Source organism: Oncorhynchus keta, chromosome 11 (assembly GCF_023373465.1).
Source record: "Oncorhynchus keta strain PuntledgeMale-10-30-2019 chromosome 11, Oket_V2, whole genome shotgun sequence".
Classification (NCBI taxonomy): domain Eukaryota; kingdom Metazoa; phylum Chordata; class Actinopteri; order Salmoniformes; family Salmonidae; genus Oncorhynchus; species Oncorhynchus keta.
Window position 1 is genome coordinate 53049705 of NC_068431.1, and position 18588 is coordinate 53068292.

General features: G+C 42.6%; 1 protein-coding gene and 1 long non-coding RNA gene across 2 annotated transcripts in view; one reads left to right on the forward strand and one right to left on the reverse strand.

Moving 5' to 3' along the window:
• The window catches only part of LOC127906203 (uncharacterized), a 373245-nt gene that overhangs the window by 191900 nt on the left and 162757 nt on the right, over positions 1-18588 (reverse strand). The window lies entirely within an intron of this gene.
• LOC118390596 (uncharacterized) overlaps positions 3094-18588 on the forward strand; it is a 112966-nt gene continuing 97471 nt past the window's right edge. The window contains exon 1 of the long non-coding RNA XR_004826972.2: positions 3094-3497. This is a non-coding gene — a long non-coding RNA (uncharacterized LOC118390596). The remainder of the gene's footprint in view (positions 3498-18588) is intronic.

Here is an 18588-nt window from a genome sequence, read left to right on the forward strand (position 1 = left end):
ACAAATGACCGCTCTGCAGAGCTGTCTCCAGAACAAAAAAAACGCTAACCTGCGCAAATCTCACTTTGATGCTGCACACAAGATGGGACCCACCCTTGGCTCTGCCAGTATGGATGCGTGTGTAAAATCACCGGGGAAGCCAATCCCCCAATATAGCCATATTACAACCTACTGTATGTGTTGTGATAATTGCGTTGTTTTACGTTTTGATGGCATATTTATAATTATATAAAATCTAAGCAATGAATTATCCAGCAACAGGTTTCTGTGCCAATGCACCACAACCAATAAACCAAACATAGCGAATTCGGTCACTTTAATATCATGGTGTGTTTTTAACACCACAATAGAAAACACATCCCTCCCTACCTTATAGGCCTACCAGTACCGAAGGCTTGTCTTGGCAATCTCTGAATGTCATTAAACTTTTTGGTGTTTTGTTACAGATGTCTCTTTCCATTCGTCAAATTTCCACTGCACAGTTTGGATTGATTGCGCTGCACAGTTCGGATTGATTGATTTTATTTGTCAGTTTAAAAAGAAAATGGTACAAGTGACCATTGTGGTCACTACATTTGCTGCAGCATATGCTACAGTAACATAAGGACTGAACGTACATATAATTTATGTGTAATTGACACATCTCCATCTGGCTTTCAGGGGTCACCTTATTATTTTCTGTCGCGTGTAGGCTAATGTGCGGTAGCCTATATCATAGGTTATGTATTGAATAACGGCACAGTAATTTGGGGGTTTTGGTGCATGGGCTCATAAAATGTCTTTAATGTAGGGCTCATATGATGTCTCGTCTGTTTCCCTCCCCCATTTTGTCCCATAGTAGTTGAGCGTCCCTTTAGAGGGATGGGCAGAGTAGAGCAGCGCCCAGTGGTATGTATTCATGGATGCCAGGGGAAGTCAAGCCTCCCCAGAAAAAAACATACAAAATAATTTATCTTTCTGTGTTTCATACATTTCCTTCAATTCGCAAGAGGCTGAATGTATGTCACAGAAGAAAGCATCCGAGCGACTGAAACAGTGCCCCTCTGTCTCAGTATATGGAGCGTATCCATCTGATGCTGTCTGGTCAGAATGAGTATGACATTGTTGCCGCCAGTAGCTTTGAATGCAAGGGAAGCCAGCAAGCATTTGGCCTCTTTTGATAAAAATATATAAAATGACAAAGTCATAGACCGTTTAGGCAACATGAAAGAGGAGGATGGCATTGGTGTTTCTCTACAAGTAGGGTGAGTCAATATGTTTTTTTACTTGCACACACACACACGCACGCATGCACGCACGCACGCACACACACATACACACACATTAGTAGCAAGGACAGCCACATATTAAGCTTACATTGATTGGACAACATAATTGTTGGTATCTTGTAGTTGAGGCTAAGCACAGGTGATTAGTTGAAGTTGCAATGCTGCTGGAATCGTGGGGGCAGCTCCTGTTTTCTTTGCGACTTGCGGTAACTCTCCTTGGTTCTAAATCAATAGTTGTTTAGTAGTCTGAAAATGTCGGAAACATTGCCTTGCTTGACCATGCTGTAGGACATGTAACTGTTTGTTACATGCAATATGTTTTGTGGACTTCACTGAATAGATGTTGCTCTCCACTTTTGTAAAGAAACAAAATGTGTGGTTGAAATTATTCTGCCACTGTCTTCTTACTGGCTCGGTTTTAGGCCTGTATATCAGGGTGTCAATTCATATGCCTTAACAGGATATAATACAGTTTTATGGCTATATTTGCACACTCACACACAAGTACAGCAGCATGTATACACACACACACACACACACACACACACACACACACACACACACACACACACACACACACACACACACACACACACACACACACACACACACACACACACACACACACACACACACACACACACACACACACACACACACACACACACACACACACACACACACAATGGTCAGTCATCAGAGAGGATACTACACGTTATATTTTTGGATTTGTGGGATAAAACCAAAATGGTTACCACATGTCAGTCACTTTAGTCTCAACCTAACATCCTGGCTTCCTCCTCAGAGTTGATTAATATGGTGACGGTTTAGAGATAGGAGGTTTTGATAAAGAAATCTGATTAACAGAGGTACTGTTCTGGTATATTGGTTTTATTGAAGAGATCTAATCAAACATGACAAGAAATTTATTATTTTGCAAATGCAGCATGGGAATAGCTTTTTAAAACTCAGTGCCCCCCTATACAACAAAAATATAATGTCACAGTCCACTAAATATTTTAAAGGCACTATGAAGGGCAGTAAGATGCTCTGCACCAACAATGCGTAGTCACTAGTTTTTCGTTACCTGGTTGTGTCCCAAATGTCTCCCTATTTCCTATATAGTGCATACTTTTCATCAGAGCACCATGGACCCTGGTCAAAAGTAGTACAATAGGGAATAAGGTGCCATTGGGATGCAGACCCAGATAGCATACCTTATTCTCCCTAAAAAAATGTAGAACGATTCACAGACACGTATTGTACACACATCTGCAATGCATATTAGGAATAGGAATATGACTACTGCATATATTTCATGCTAAAACAAATACAAGAACTCAGGTGTATATAAAATACATACGTGTGCACTTGAGATAATATATGCATTGCTGCCGGAAGTTGTTTGTCGGTGGGGGTGCTGTGATTTTTTGGTGGGGGAAGGTTATAGATGGCTATATCAGTCCGCTAATACAGGACTAGTAAAGGCCCAGTGGACTACTTTTGTGAAAAATTTGAATTATTCTATTTTTTTTGTTAAACATTTTTTGTTTTTATTATTATTTTTCTGGGGATGCTGCAGCACCCTTAGCAACCCTGCTTCCCACGGGTATGAATACATGCACATGTACGCTTACTGTGCAGTGCAGCGTGCACTTACAGTGCCTGCTCATAATAATTTGTTCACGAGCAGATATACACACATGCTGGACACACATGATCTGACTCGGCATGCTCAGTGGCTGCAGCTTGGAGCTGGAGCGGCTGGGATGGGAGGGGGGAGGATAAGAGAGGAGGCGGAGGAAGGAGAACAGCCAGGGTTGGAGTCCCACACAAGGGGAGCTAGCCAGTGGAAAATAAACCATGTTCATTGCAGTGTGCCTCTGTTAGGAGAGTGCTTCTCTCTCTGTGGCTCGCTCCGTTTTTTGACGACTTATAGAGAGCGTGTGTGCAGGCACAGGCCCTTTATGTGCTCTCTGCTCTCTCTGTGCTTTCTCTCTTTTTTTTCACTTTCTGTTTATCATGACTATTTCGTCAGGAGCTGGTTGAGAGAGACTTGGCAGGAGAGTGGCAGAGCTGGATTTGTGCGAAAGAACAACCGCAGAAAAGAAGTGCATAGAGAAGAGTTTGTTTTGAACTTTTCTGTCTTCCAGCATGAGAAGATGGAAGTCTTTTGAAGAACAAAGAGATAAAGAGGGACCGAAAGATGTACGACTTGCAAACAACAAGGTAGGCAGTGCATTTGACACCGCACAGGTTTGTTTCTGTGTGAATGTGTTTGGGGGTGGGGAAGGAGGAGTGAAGACAGACGAATCAATTTATTCCGAATATTCATTTTTCTGAGACAAGTTTAGAACACTTTGTACAATTGTCACGTGTTCCCAGTGTTCACACGTATAAAGTTTGTATGCTCACTTGTGTATGCACATTTGTATGTTAAGGTGTGTGTGTTCTCCTAGGGCATGCCTGTGCCTCTTTGTGTTCAGACATCCAGACGTCTCACACTTACAGAAATAGAGACAAACACACACCACTGTCTCTCCAGTCACTCCACGTTGTACCGAGTGAACTCCAGGGAAGAGTGTAGAAACCTTAGTGAAAGAGCTTGGTTGGACAATGTATTTGCCTGCCCTGCCCAGTGAGAGAACACCGGAGTAGTCTTCAATGAACAGTTTTCAAAAGACACACAAAGAAATTCAATTAGATAGCCATAAGTTATCAATAACATTCTACAGTTGATCAATCTTTTATTGACACACTACATGACCAAAAGTATGTGGACATCTGCTCGTTGAACATCTCATTCCAAAATCATTTTCCATTCATCTTGACCCCTCTTTGCTGCTATAGCAGCCTCCACTCATCTGGGAAGGCTTTCCACTACATGTTGGAACATTGTTACAGGGACTTGCTTCCATTCAGCCACAAGAGCTTTAGTGAGGTTGGGCAATTAGACCTGGCTAGCAGTTGGCGTTCCAATTAATCCCAAAGGTGTTTGAGCTCAGGGCTCTATGCAGGCCAGTCAATTCTTCCACACCAATCTCGACAAACTATTTCTGTATGGACCTCGCTTTGAGTATGGGGGCATTGTCATGTTGAAACAGGAAAGGGCCTTCCCCAAACTGTTGCCACAAAGTTGGAAACACAGAATCGTCTAGAATGTCATTGTATGCTGTAGTGTTAAGATTTCCCTTCATTGGAACTAAGGGGCCTAGCCCGAACTGTGAAAAATAGCCCCAGACCATTATTCCTTCTCAACCAAACTTTACAGTTGGCACTATGCATTGGGGCTTGTAGCATTCTCCCGGCATCCGCCAAACCCAGATTCTTCCGTTGGACTGCCAGATGGAGAAGCGTGATTCATCACTCCAGACAACACGTTTCTGCTGCTCTTGAGTTCAATGACGGCAAGCTTTACACCACTCCAGCCGACGCCTGGCATTGCGCATGGTGATCTTGGTCTTGTGTGCGGCTGCTCAGCCATGGAAACCCATTTCATGAAGCTCCCAACGAACAGTTTATGTGCTGATATTGCTTCCAGAGGCAATTTGGAACTCAGTAGTGAGTGTTGCAACCGAGGACAGACAATTTTTATGCTCTATGTGCTTCAGCACTCTGCGGTCCTGGTCTTTGAGCTTGTGTTGCCTACCACTTCGCAGCTGAGCCGTTGTTGCTCCTAGACGTTACCACTTCACAATAACAGCACTTACAGTTGACCGGGGCAGCTCTAGCAGGGCATACATTTGATGAACTGACTTGTTGGAAAGGTGGCACCATATGACAGTGCCATGTTGAAAGTCGCTGAGCTCTTCAGTAAGGCATTCTACTGCCATTGGTAGTCTATGGAGATTGCATGACTGTGTGTTCGATTTTATACACCTGTCTGCAATGTGGTGGCTGAAACAGCCAACTCCACTAATTTGAACGGGTGTCCACATACTTTTGTATATATGGTGTATATTAAGATGCTATTCGTATGTTTCGAATATTGTCTTGATATTTGGCTTTTCATGTCATTATTAATGTGGTGTCTGTGTATTTCACTTAGGTTCAGGGAGTTTATGAACTCCTTCGTCTTTCGGTGTTTGTTTTTAGTCATTGCCAGCCATAAATTATGGTGCAATGATGTGAAATGCTTTTGTTCTCTTTAAGCTTTTTACTGGTGGTTTAGAACTAATTCATCTCTAATCTAATGTTGAGGAAGTCCCCTGTTTGTTATTAAAATATTATGTTACTGTTATAATAATTCATATTATGATATGAGGTGTAGCTTATAACTGGGATGTTGGACTAACTAGTGTCACAGGATGATAACTGTAGATGTAGTGTATCAAAAACACAATCAATCAATCAAATATATTTCATAAAGTCCCCTTTACAGAAGTGGTGGTCGCAAAGTGCTTCACAGATACCCAGCCTTAAACCCCAAGATCAAGCAATGCAGAGGCAGAAACACAGTGGCCAAGAAAAACGTAACAAACGAGACATGCGTGTTGTCCTAGTGGGGTGGTTCAATTTTTTTTTTTTTTCAACATTTCATTAGCAAACTGAATCCCATGGATTAATTGCTGTTTGTGTGTTCACTAATGTTTCCAGTGACTGCTGTTGTACATAAAAAAAAATATATATATATATATTTTCGATTGTTCTAATGTGTAGCATATTTACACTCTCTGTACCCAACATGATTGTATATTTCATGACATTGCTAAATGGTGTAGCAGAGGGATTCAAAACACACTTGGTGTCCAAAAGGATATCCTGCCGGAGAACAGACTAAAATAGCCCCCCTCTATTTTTTCAAAGATCTGAGCAAAGATAGGTCCAGCTGGGGAGTATTAACCAATGTGAGTTTCACACAGCCTTTGAACCACATCCCAGTGAACCCATTCACCCTCACAGAACAGGGGGCTGAGAGAGAGAGAGACGGCATACATTTGACAAGTAAGAAGAGAAACAGAGAGGGTGACAAAGATAGGGGAAGCGAGACACATAATATGTCAGAAAGAAGCGTTGTGTGGGGTGTTGGAAAAGAGCGAGAGATCCAGAGAGAGAAAGAGATAAAGAGGATGAGCGTGAGCGTGAGAGACTGAGAAAAAGAGAGAGAGGGAGGCATGTTTCAGTGCTCTGACTGCATGCCTGACGTTCTTAGTAGCTGACCTCTGTGGAAAATAACAACCAAGGTCACCTCGCCATGGGCGACTGGCTCTGGATGACTGACCACTGATGTTGCCATGGAGACGCTCAAGTGGAAAAGTCTCAGATCGACTTGACTTGTGTCACTCTGGTGCTTTTAGTGTATCAATAATGTTGTCTAAAAACATATAAAAATAACATTGGTTATCAGTCATTCAAATGTCGCCAACCGACTCAGACTGACTTGACTTGTGTTACTCTGGTGCTGTTGTGCGTCAATAAAGTGATTTATTGTTGGGGTTGTTGTGTGTCAAAGTGAATCAGATTGATTGTTCATCACTTACTAGTGTATTTGTTCAATTCGGATGCTCTTACAATTGGGGATGATATCACTACTCTAAAAACAGAACTACAGTAAACACTATCCTACTGATTAACATGAGTCCATCTCAGCTGTGGATGTGCTCTTCTTATCCCTTTTCTACTCTTTTGGACTGGTGTCTGCACTATCCTCCGTCGTTAAGGAGTGTTTAAGATTGATTTATAAAACATCTATGTAAAAGACTCATTCAAGTTCTGAGTCAAGAGCATAGTGCCTGCCACAGCTGTATTACTGAAAAGAGAAATACAATATCATGATGTAAAAGATGTCTGCCTACTTTGAATAACAATGGAGTCCTATGGATTCTTTCAATGTTGATCAATTGAAAGGTGTCCACAATCTATTTTCTATGTGGATTGTTTACGTTGAAAGGCATCTGTATTTGCCTGTGGAAGGGAGGGTGGAGGTTTTAGTGGAGAGAACATTTCCACAGACGCCCTGATGTGCCAGAGTAGCATTAGGGTCAGAAAATCAGGTTACGCCCTTTTGTGTTCTCAAATCCTGCCTCCGGGGTCACTGCCGATGATGACGCATCACGGGGTCAAAGTTTAGAGCAGAGTCAGCCAGAGGTAGTCAGTGGAGATAGACGATGCGAGGCCATGTAGGCATTAAACTGATCCATATTCAGAGCCAGTCGTGACATGTGGCTTAGGTCTGAAAAGGTCATTTGATTTGTGTAGACACAAACGTTTCAGGCCTAATCCGTAAAGAAACAGGTTGAAGGCAACAGTGGCAATGAACGGCTCCATCCCAACCTTCAGCTCTCTGGAAAGAGTATGAGGACTGGAGAGAGGAATTAGACTTCAGAACACAGGTTCAGAGTTAGAATGACTGTCAGCCTAATGATACTAATTTACCATTTCAAATACTTAAGTCTATTGACTCACACGCCAGTCAATCTGAGTAACATGATAAAACCATTCCCAACTAAATCTGTCAGTTTGAGCTAGAGATATCTGGGTTTTTTGTTGTTGCATGGGCTGCGTCTCAATCCACCTCCTCTGCCTATGTCGGCCTTCCGCATCTGCGGGGGAAAGGGGCAAAGCTACAGCGCTGTTTGTCAGATCAGGAGAAATTGGTTTTCTCATGAAAACGTCTGTAGCGCCTCGATGGAAAGGGGACATTCTCACGAACATGGTGGTGTTCTCCACGTGTCAAGGGACTCATCCGAAAGGAACCAGATTTTTTTTTTCTTTTTTTCATCTTTATTTAACCAGGTAGGCTAGTTGAGAACAAGTTCTCATTTGCAACTGCGACCTGGCCAAGATAAAGCATAGCAGTGTGAACAGACAACACAGAGTTACACATGGAGTAAACAATTAACAAGTCAATAACACAGTAGAAAAATGGGGAGTCTATATACAATGTGTGCAAAAGGCATGAGGAGGTAGGCGAATAATAACAATTTTGCAGATTAACACTGGAGTGATAAATGATCAGATGGTCATGTACAGAGATATTGGTGTGCAAAAGAGCAGAAAAGTAAATAAATAAATACAGTGTGGGGATGAGGTAGGTGAAAATGGGTGGGCTATTTACCAATAGACTATGTACAGCTGCAGCGATCAGATAGCTGATGTTTGAAGTTGGTGAGGGAGATAAAAGTCTCCAACTTCAGCGAATTTTGCAATACGTTCCAGTCACAGGCAGCAGAGAACTGGAACGAAAGGCGGCCAAATGAGGTGTTGGCTTTAGGGATGATCAGTGAGATACACCTGCTGGAGCGCATGCTACGGATGGGTGTTGCCATCGTGACCAGTGAACTGAGATTAAGGCGGAGCTTTACCTAGCATGGACTTGTAGATGACCTGGAGCCAGTGGGTCTGGCGACGAATATGTAGCGAGGGCCAGCCGACTAGAGCATACAAGTCGCAGTGGTGGGTGGTATAAGGTGCTTTAGTGACAAAACGGATGGCACTGTGATAAACTGCATCCAGTTTGCTGAGTAGAGTGTTGGAAGCAATTTTGTAGATGACATCGCCGAAGTCGAGGATCGGTAGGATAGTCAGTTTTACTAGGGTAAGCTTGGCGGCGTGAGTGAAGGAGGCTTTGTTGCGGAATAGAAAGCCGACTCTTGATTTGATTTTCGATTGGAGATGTTTGATATGAGTCTGGAAGGAGAGTTTACAGTCTAGCCAGACACCTAGGTACTTATAGATGTCCACATATGCAAGGTCGGAACCATCCAGGGTGGTGATGCTAGTCGGGCATGCGTGTGCAGGCAGCGATCGGTTGAAAAGCATGCATTTGGTTTTACTAGCGTTTAAGAGCAGTTGGAGGCCACGGAAGGAGTGTTGTATGGCATTGAAGCTTGTTTGGAGGTTAGATAGCACAGTGTCCAATGACGGGCCGAAAGTATATAGAATGGTGTCGTCTGCGTAGAGGTGGATCAGGGAAGAGCAACATCATTGATATATACAGAGAAATGAGTCGGCCCGAGAATTGAACCCTGTGGCACCCCCATAGAGACTGCCAGAGGACCGGACAGCATGCCCTCCGATTTGATACACTGAACTCTGTCTGCAAAGTAATTGGTGAACCAGGCAAGGCAGTCATCCGAAAAACCGAGGCTACTGAGTCTGCCGATAAGAATATAGTGAAAGCCTTGGCAAGGTCGATGAAGACGGCTGCACAGTACTGTCTTTTATCGATGGCGGTTATGATATCGTTTGGTACCTTGAGTGTGGCTGAGGTGCACCCGTGACCGGCTCGGAAACCAGATTGCATAGCGGAGAAGGTACGGTGGGATTCGAGATGGTCAGTGACCTGTTTGTTGACTTGGCTTTCGAAGACCTTAGATAGGCAGGGCAGGATGGATATAGGTCTGTAACAGTTTGGGTCCAGGGTGTCTCCCCCTTTGAAGAGGGGGATGACTGCGGCAGCTTTCCAATCCTTGGGGATCTCAGATACCGGTTAAAACAATTATTGTAAGTATGGAGGTAGTGGTATCCCGATATCCCGATATATATCTTATATCGGATATCTTATAATCGGGATATAGGACAGACACTTCAAAACCTCATTCCTTATTATTTAGTTTTGACTGTCTGTTTTGCCATTTATGAATGTGTTTCCAATGTGTTTCTATGGACTATAGTAGTAAAGGACAAATGAAGTATATATTTGTTAAATACATAGAGGGGTTCTAAAATTCTAAATAAAATAGCTCAATGATCCCTGGTATGACCATTTCTTTTTATTCCATATGCTAGTTTACTATGACAAGTCTTTTTAAATATGCATCACCTTGGGAAAAGGATATATACTGAGACAAATATATAAAGATGTTGTTAAGTTAATGTTAAGTGTTGGTCCCATGTTTCATGAGTTGAAATAAAAGATCCCAGAAATGTTCCATGAGCACAAACAACGTATTTCTCTCAAATATTGTGCAAAAAAATGTATTTATATCCCTGTTAGTAAGCATTTCTCTTTTGCCAAGATAATCCATTCACCTGACATGTTTGGCATATGAAGAAGCTGATTAAACAGCATGATCATTACACAGGTGCAACTTGTGGGGGCAATAAAAGGCTCCTCTAAAATGTGCAGTTTTGTCACACAACACAATACCACAGATGTCTCAAGTATTGAAGGAGCGTGCAATTGGCATTCTGACTGCAGGAATGTCCACCAGATTCCCGTATTCCCACTTATGTGAAATCCATAGATTAGGGCCTAATTAATGAATTTAAATGGACTGATTTCCTTATATGAACTGTAACTCAGTGAAGTCTTTGACATTTTTGCATGTTACGTTTATATTTCTTTTCAGTTTACATGAGTGGAACTTTAATACAAGAAGAGCACAATACCCTTTTAAAATGGAGAACGTTGAATAAATTGAGTGGCACATCAGTCCAACCAATAGCTTTTTCTGATCAGAGGCTGGAGGGGAGGGATCAAAAGGATAGATTCAAACTGTAGTAAACAAGTGACTGTTAGTCAGGACAACAGTTCAAATTTTTATTTTTTATTTTTTTATTTCACCTTTATTTAACCAGGTAGGCTAGTTGAGAACAAGTTCTCATTTGCAACTGCGACCTGGCCAAGATAAAGCATAGCAGTGTGAACAGACAACACAGAGTTACACATGGAGTAAACAATTAGCAAGTCAATAACACAGTAGAAAAAATGGGCAGTCTATATACAATGTGTGCAAAAGGCATGAGGAGGTAGGCGAATAATACAATTTTGCAGATTAACACTGGAGTGATAAATGATCAGATGGTCATGTACAGGTAGAGATATTGGTGTGCAAAAGAGCAGGAAAGTAAATAAATAAAAACAGTATAAAAACAGTATGGGAATGAGGTAGGTGAAAATGGGTGAGCTATTTACCTATAGACTATGTACAGCTGCAGCGATCGGTTAGCTGCTCGGATAGCTGATGTTTGAAGTTGGTGAGGGAGATAAAAGTCTCCAACTTCAGCGATTTTTGCACGTTCCAGTCACAGGCAGCAGAGTACTGGAACGAAAGGCAGCCAAATGAGGTGTTGGCTTTAGGGATGATCAGTGAGATACACCTGCTGGAGCGCGTGCTACGGATGGGTGTTGCCATCGTGACCAGTGAACTGAGATAAGGCGGAGCTTTACCTAGCATGGACTTGTAGATGACCTGGAGCCAGTGGGTCTGGCGACGGATATGTAGTGAGGGCCAGCCGACTAGAGCATACAAGTCGCAGTGGTGGGTGGTATAAGGTGCTTTAGTGACAAAACGGATGGCACTGTGATAGACTGCATCCAGTTTGCTGGTTATAAACTCTCTCCCCTTCTCTCCTATCTTCTCTGCTGCTTCCCTTTTTCCTTAGTATAATGATCTCACTGCCTCCTCTTTTTTATGGGGAGAGAAAGTCAAGTTTCACGCCTGAAGACAAAGCACTCATCTGTGGTAGGATACACACGGTAGATGAGAGTATTTGTTAATGCTAGTGAAGATAGCTAATCCTCTTCATACAGTACATGTGCTTTTATGACCCATCCAGGATAGTTCAATACCGCATGCATGTGTACACAGTGAGGAGTGAATGCACAAATCATCTGTGTGTGTTTGTGTGGGTGTGAGAATACAGAGTGCTTGTCCTGTGTGTGTGTGTGTGTGTGTGCATGTGTGCCAGACAGTGTGTGAGTGGGTTTATAGGGGACAGATCCAGTCCTTTATGGAGCAGCAGTGTGCGTGTGCTGCTGTCAGGGCTGTAGCCGTGGGCAAAATAGAGAAGGCTGGTCTGAACCTGCAGGCTGGGATTTATTTTGTTAGGTAGGGTAAGCCAGCCCCTCATAAAAGCAACAACTCTAATAAACTAACCCCTGCTGGACCACACGCCTGTAGTCACTAGTAAAATATGGCCTCTCAAGCCCCTTCACTCCCTGGCCCCTTCGCTCCCTGGCCCCTTTGCTCCCTGGCCTCTCTCTCTGGCCCTTTCACCACCTGGCATCTTCTCTCCCTTGCCCATTCTCTCCCTGGCCCCTTCTCTCTCTGGTCTCATTCTCTCTCTCTTCATTGGCCTCTATTTCCCCTCTCTCCCCTCACCTTTCTTCCCACTCTTTCCTCTCTCAAACTCCATCCTTTCCCCTGCCAATCTTCTCTCCCTTCTCCCTTGGCCTCTATTCTCCCTGTCTTCTCTTCCCACTCTTTCCATCCTCTCTCCCTATCCTACAGAACCTTTCTTCCCTGCCTTTCCTTTCCAAATGTGTTCTCACACACACCCATTATTTTTCTCAATCTTCTTTCTTTCTATATTTCTCTCTTTCTCTTCCTCTTTACACCTCTCTTAATTGTTTCTAATTTCATTTCCACAGTCAGTCCCCCTTCCCACTGTTTATCTCCTCCTCTCGCTCTGCTATAGGGGTGTTTAAAAACACAGGCAAAGAAATAGAAAGACCAATTCTCAGATTGGTCTGCTTCCAAAATGGCACCCTATACTCTACATAGTGCATTACTTTTGACTAGATACTTATGGGCCCGGTAAAAAGTAGTGCACTACATAGGGAAGGGGTTGTTAAACCTTTTCAACCTGGGACCCAAATATGAAATTATTTGTATTCCTGGGATCCAAGCTTAGGAAAATATGCAACTATATGTAAATATCTGTAATACTCCGGGTGGCGTGGGTGTGGAGTCAAATGCAGGAGACAGAGAGTACAATGCTGTGCTCTTTAATTGCACCAACGCACAAGGTGCTCACAATAATAACGGCCCCAAAACACAGGGAATAAAAAATGACTACTGAAAAATGCACGACCAGGAACTAACACGTTCCTCTACTACAGAGCCGAAGGTTACAATGAATAATCCCGCACAACAACCAGACGGGCCGGCTGTCGAATAAAGACAAACTAATCATCACAAACAGGTGCTACCAATAAACATACAAGGAGGGGGAGGAAAGACAATCAGTGGCAGCTAATAGGCCGGTGACGACGACCGCCGAGCGCCACCCGACCGGGAAGGGAAACCACCCTCGGTCGGACTCGTGACAATATCGGTACATTTCATTTCCTGTATGCCTAAAACAAATGTAATATAGACAAAAATAAATTACAATTCAATGAAATACCCATATACATATCTATTCATGTTTATTTTACCCCATTAAAACACTCTTACATATCTGTCTAGGATGGAACTGTTGCTGTTAAAATACAATAAATAATTTTAATTCTGAACTGGAATAAACTAATTTGATCACATCACACAATGTATAACAGAACACACACACAGTCGTAATGAGAGATGTGTGTCTGGTTGAAGTTTTCAACAAGCATGTCTATTCTGGGCTCAGTTTTTGACAGTGTAACACTAAGGTCATGCTCAGCATTGAGGCTGTTTTTGTACTTGTTTTTTTTCGTTTGTCAGAGTTGAGAACCCTGACTCGCATAGGTATGTGGTGCCAAACTGGATCAGAACATCTACTGCTTTCTCAGTCAGGCAGGAGACCGCTTCCTGCTGTAGATGAGCAACCCAGAACTGTGTGTTTGCCTCAAAAATCATCTTGCTTCAATCAGTTTATTCCAGTTCAGAATAACAGTTCCAACCTAAACTTGTTTTCAACAATCATTTAATTTCATCTTCATCTCTACTATTATTTAGGATTGCACAAAAGTAGCGAGCTAGCTTGCTTTGGCTAACGTTAGCTATTAGCTGTGTACAAGGCCATGGGATTGTTTGAAAGAGAAACTCACATCTACCACTGAGAGATAATACTCCCTTATTTCTGCTTTTAATCTTTGTTAACAAATGACAACAACGCCTTGCTAGCTGACTTACTTTTCCACCGTCGAAGCACCGATTACTGAAGCACTCTGCCCTGTTCTGAACAAACTCCCTGGGTTTACCATCATGCTGTGTATGTTTTTTTAAAAACATTTTGAGACAGTCAATATTAAGCACTTCCTGGTACAAAACGCCTTGTGGGTGCTCCTCGTTATTATTCAAAGTTTGTATGAAAGAGAGAGAGAAACTCATCACTGTGTTTGTTTTTCAGCCAGTCAGAACTCAGTCAGTGGCTAGCATTTGATGACAGAGGTGAGTGATAACGACTGGTAATTACAAGTCAGTGGCTGAAAGCGCATCATCTGCTGCTGAACGAAGGCGCTGCAGCGGGTGGGTCACGGAGTGATCAAGAAAACTGCAGAAAAAAAATCTGGTAAATTGTGAAGCACACAGGCATATTCCTCTCCCACTTTCCAAACTGAGCATAGACCGCTGCAAAGCAGAGAGCGAAACTGAACAGAGAGCGCAGTTGCACCTGGCCAAATCAATTCCGGTAATAAATGAAATACTTATACATTTATCCTGACACATCACGACCCACCATTAACATGTCTGTCGCGACCCGTACCTTAATCAAACCAAATGAAGCGTTATTGGTCACATACACATGTTTACCTTAAGTTATTGTGTAGCGAAGTGTAGCGATTTGCTTGTACGGTGAAGTAATATCCAACAATTCACAACAATGCACACGATACACACAAACCTAAAAGTAAAAGAATGGAATTAAGGAATATATAAATAATAGGATGAGCAATGTTGAAGTGTTATGGACTAAAATTCAGCAGAATTGAATACAGTATATACATTTGAGATGAGTAAAGCAAAAATGTAAACATTATTAAAGTGACTAGTGTTTCATTATTAAAGTGGCCATTGATTTCAAGTCTACCTGTATAGGGCAGCAGCCACTGAGGTGCAGGGTTATATAATCGGGTGGAAGCTGCCTAGTGATGGCTATTTAACAGTCTGATGGCCTTGAGATAGAAGCTGTTTTTCAGTCTCTCGGTTCCAGCTATGATGCCCCTGTACTGACCTCACGTTCTGGCTGATGGGCGGATGAACAGGCAGTGGCTTGGTTGGTTGTTGTCCTTGATGATCTTTTTGGCCTTCATGTGACATCTGGTGTTGCAGGTGTCCTGGAAGGCAGGAATTTGGCGATGTTATTCTCAGAGGCTACCCGGAACATATCCCAGTCCACGTGATCAAAACAATCTTTATGCGTGGATTCCGATTGGTCAGACAGGCGTTGAATAGTCCTTAGCAAGGGTACTTCCTGTTTGAGAGTCTGCCTATAGGAAGGGAGGAACAAAATGGAGTTGTGATCAGGGAGGGCGGGGCAGGGCCTTGAAAGCATTTCGAAAAGCTGAGTAGCAATGGTCTAATGTTTTCTCAGAGCCAGTGCTACAGTCAATGTGTTGGCAGAACTCATTCAAGAAATGTCCTTTGCTAAAATCCCCAGCTACAATAAATGCAGCCTCCGGATATGTGGTTTCCAGTTTGCATAAAGTCCAGTGAAGTTCTTTGAGGGCCATATTTGTATCGGCTTGAGGGGGAATATACACGGCTGTGACTATAACCAAAGAGAATTTTCTTGACAGGTAATAAGGTCGGCATTTGATTGTGAGGTATTCTATGTCGGATGAACAAAAGGAGTTTCTGTATGCTATCACAATCAAACCATGAGTAGTCAATCATGAAACATACAACCCTGCCATTCTTTTTCCCGGAGAGTTCTTTATCCCTGTCTGCGCGATGTACTGAGATTCTCACCCTGAGCTCATCTACATTATTATCCAGAGACTGAACATTAGCGAGTAATATACTTGGAAGTGGTGGATAGTGTGTGCACCACCTGAGTCAGACTAGAAGTCGACTCCAAATACCTCTTCTCCGTCTGCGGTGTTTTGAATCAGCGTCTGGAATCAGTTCAATTGCCCTGGGGGGTACGAACAAAGGATCCAATTCGGGAACGTTGTATTCCCGGTTGTAATGCTGGTGAGTTACCGCCGCTCTGATATCCAAAAGTTATTTCTGGCTGTATCTAATAACACACAACATTTACTCGGCTAATAATGTAAGAAATAACACAAAAAAAATACTGGAAATTTGCATAGGAGCTAGAAGCCCTATCTGTCAGTGCCATCTTGCATGATATAGGGAATAGGGTTCAATTTCAGACTCACCCTCAGACTAACTTAAGTAGAGGAAACAGACAGAAACCAGACTATTGTTGAGGCCTTTTCTTGTTCCCTATGGTGTGCCCTACTTTTGACAGGGCTCATAGGGTTCTGGTCAAAATTAGTGCACTTTAATAGGAATAGGGTGCCATTTGGGACTGACTGTTTCAAGTCAACCTTTTAGAATGGCCGTCTCTATGCTCCATATCAGTGCATGTGCTGCTTGATTCAGATCAGACCCAGCCATGGTAACTGGCTGTTGTAATTGCGAAACTGCAAACTAACTGCAATAGCAGCACACTCTCCACACTCCCTAACAGGTCTGTTAATGTTTTGCCAGAGTGTGTGTGTGTGTACGCTCACGTGTGTGAGTGAGACAGAGAGCAGAGCAGAGAGTGAGTCCCCTCCAACAGGGCCACATGGTGGTGTCAGCCTCAGGAACCTGGTGAGCAGTTCTAAGAACTTTGCCTATTTTTACCTTTATTTAACCAGGCAAGTCAGTTAAGAACAAATTCTTATTTTCAATGACGGCCTAGGAACAGCGGGTTAACTGCCTGTTCAGGGGCAGAATGACAGATTTGTACCTTGTCAGCTCGGGGGTTTGAACTTGCAACCTTCCGGTTACTAGTCCAACGCTCTAACCACTAGGCTACCCTGCCGCCCCTATTGACCAGAGTAAAGGACCAAAATAAGCAAGGTCGTGGCTACTGATACAGAGTTTTCGCCTAAGCCCCGCCCCCACTCGCCCCTCCGGAAACCTCTTTCTTAAAGCTAAGGATCCAGATAACATTCTGGCAATGTGTTATTTTACGCACACATTTGTTTTTCTAAAATAGCTGCTGCTCACACTCCCCTTCCCTTCATCTTTCGCTCCCCAGGTATCAACAGCTCGCCAGGTGACACACGTGACACAGCTGTCATGTGGATGAAGGGAGGGAGGGAGGGAGGGAGGGAAAAGGGAGGGAAAAGAGAGAATTAGAGACAGAGGGTGAGGATAAAGAGAGAGCAAGAGAGAGCGAGAGGTGCTATACTATACTTCAGTTGGGGTCTCTATAAGCGTCAATATGAGGTTCTAAACTTAGCATGAATGTGCATCCTTGTAGCTGTGTGGGCTAATATAGTCAAAATGTTTGCTTTGGGTAAGTTGAGCCAATGGTTTGAGCCAATTGTACATTTAGCAAATTGAAGTGTTTTCTTCCCAGGCGTAATGCAGAGCATTATCACTGGGACATGAGGTAACAACAGGGCCTGGCCAATGTTAAACTTTTTTTTTTTTAAGTACAAAGTGTTGGTTAGGTTTTAAGCCTATATTATAAGATGTTTGAATTTATTAAAAGACAAAAAAGCAATTTGGATTGTGCTGAATTTTGTTTGGGAAATAAATATAGAAGAAGAAGGCACTGCGTGCCGAAATATTGTTTGCTATACCCATTAAATGTTATGGAGCCAAATTCGTGTGCATCTCTATTTATTTTTTGAGAAATATAGATAGACATGGTTTTAAAAAGGTAGTGGTAATAATTCATTCAGTGAAAGTCAGTATGGCTGTTTGCTCTCAGGTTAGAATGAAAGGCGGCCAGTGTGTGGGAGAGAAAATATTTGTAGAGTTCAAAAAGTACTCGCACACAAAACTGAAAATGAACAACACAATATTTCATTCATTGTGTAGGCAGCTTAACTTACGTTGTTGCGCAACTCAACTTACCCCACACCCAGGGGTAAGTTTTGCCAAGAGACCTCTTTTTTTTGGACAAGCTATGTTTTCAAAACTGTCATGTTTACATGAATTCTGATTATTTCCAGGGATACACAACATATTGAAATAGTTGTACATGTCTTTGTTAGAAAGAATACTTTATTTCCCTTGAGGGAGGAAGGAAGTTGCTGACTAGCGTTAGCGCAATTGCTAACTAGCGTGGGGATGGGGGAGATTTGTTTTTTGGTTAAAAAAAAAGACAGTAAAATCACTTAGGAATTCAGCTAAAAATTACTTTAATTTATGAAATCTGTTCAAGTATTCCCATGAAAAAATGTATATATGCGATCATGTCTCAATGTAATGAAGGTATGAAATTATTATTATTTGAAAATAACTGTGGTCAATTTGCAGTTATTTGTGGTCAATTGACTATTGTCAATTTGCAGTACAAATGATTCTAATTGTGTTCCGGCCCACCAACCATCCTCTTAGTCAAACATCGGCGTCTGCACTGTTTGACATGACTGTAGGTTAGCCGTATTTGGCTAGCTAGCAAGCAAGGGATAAGAATGGCAATGGAACATTTAGAACAAACGGCTAGGTCACATCGATAGGTGCAGAACAAAAATCCTGAACGACTGGGTCGTGTT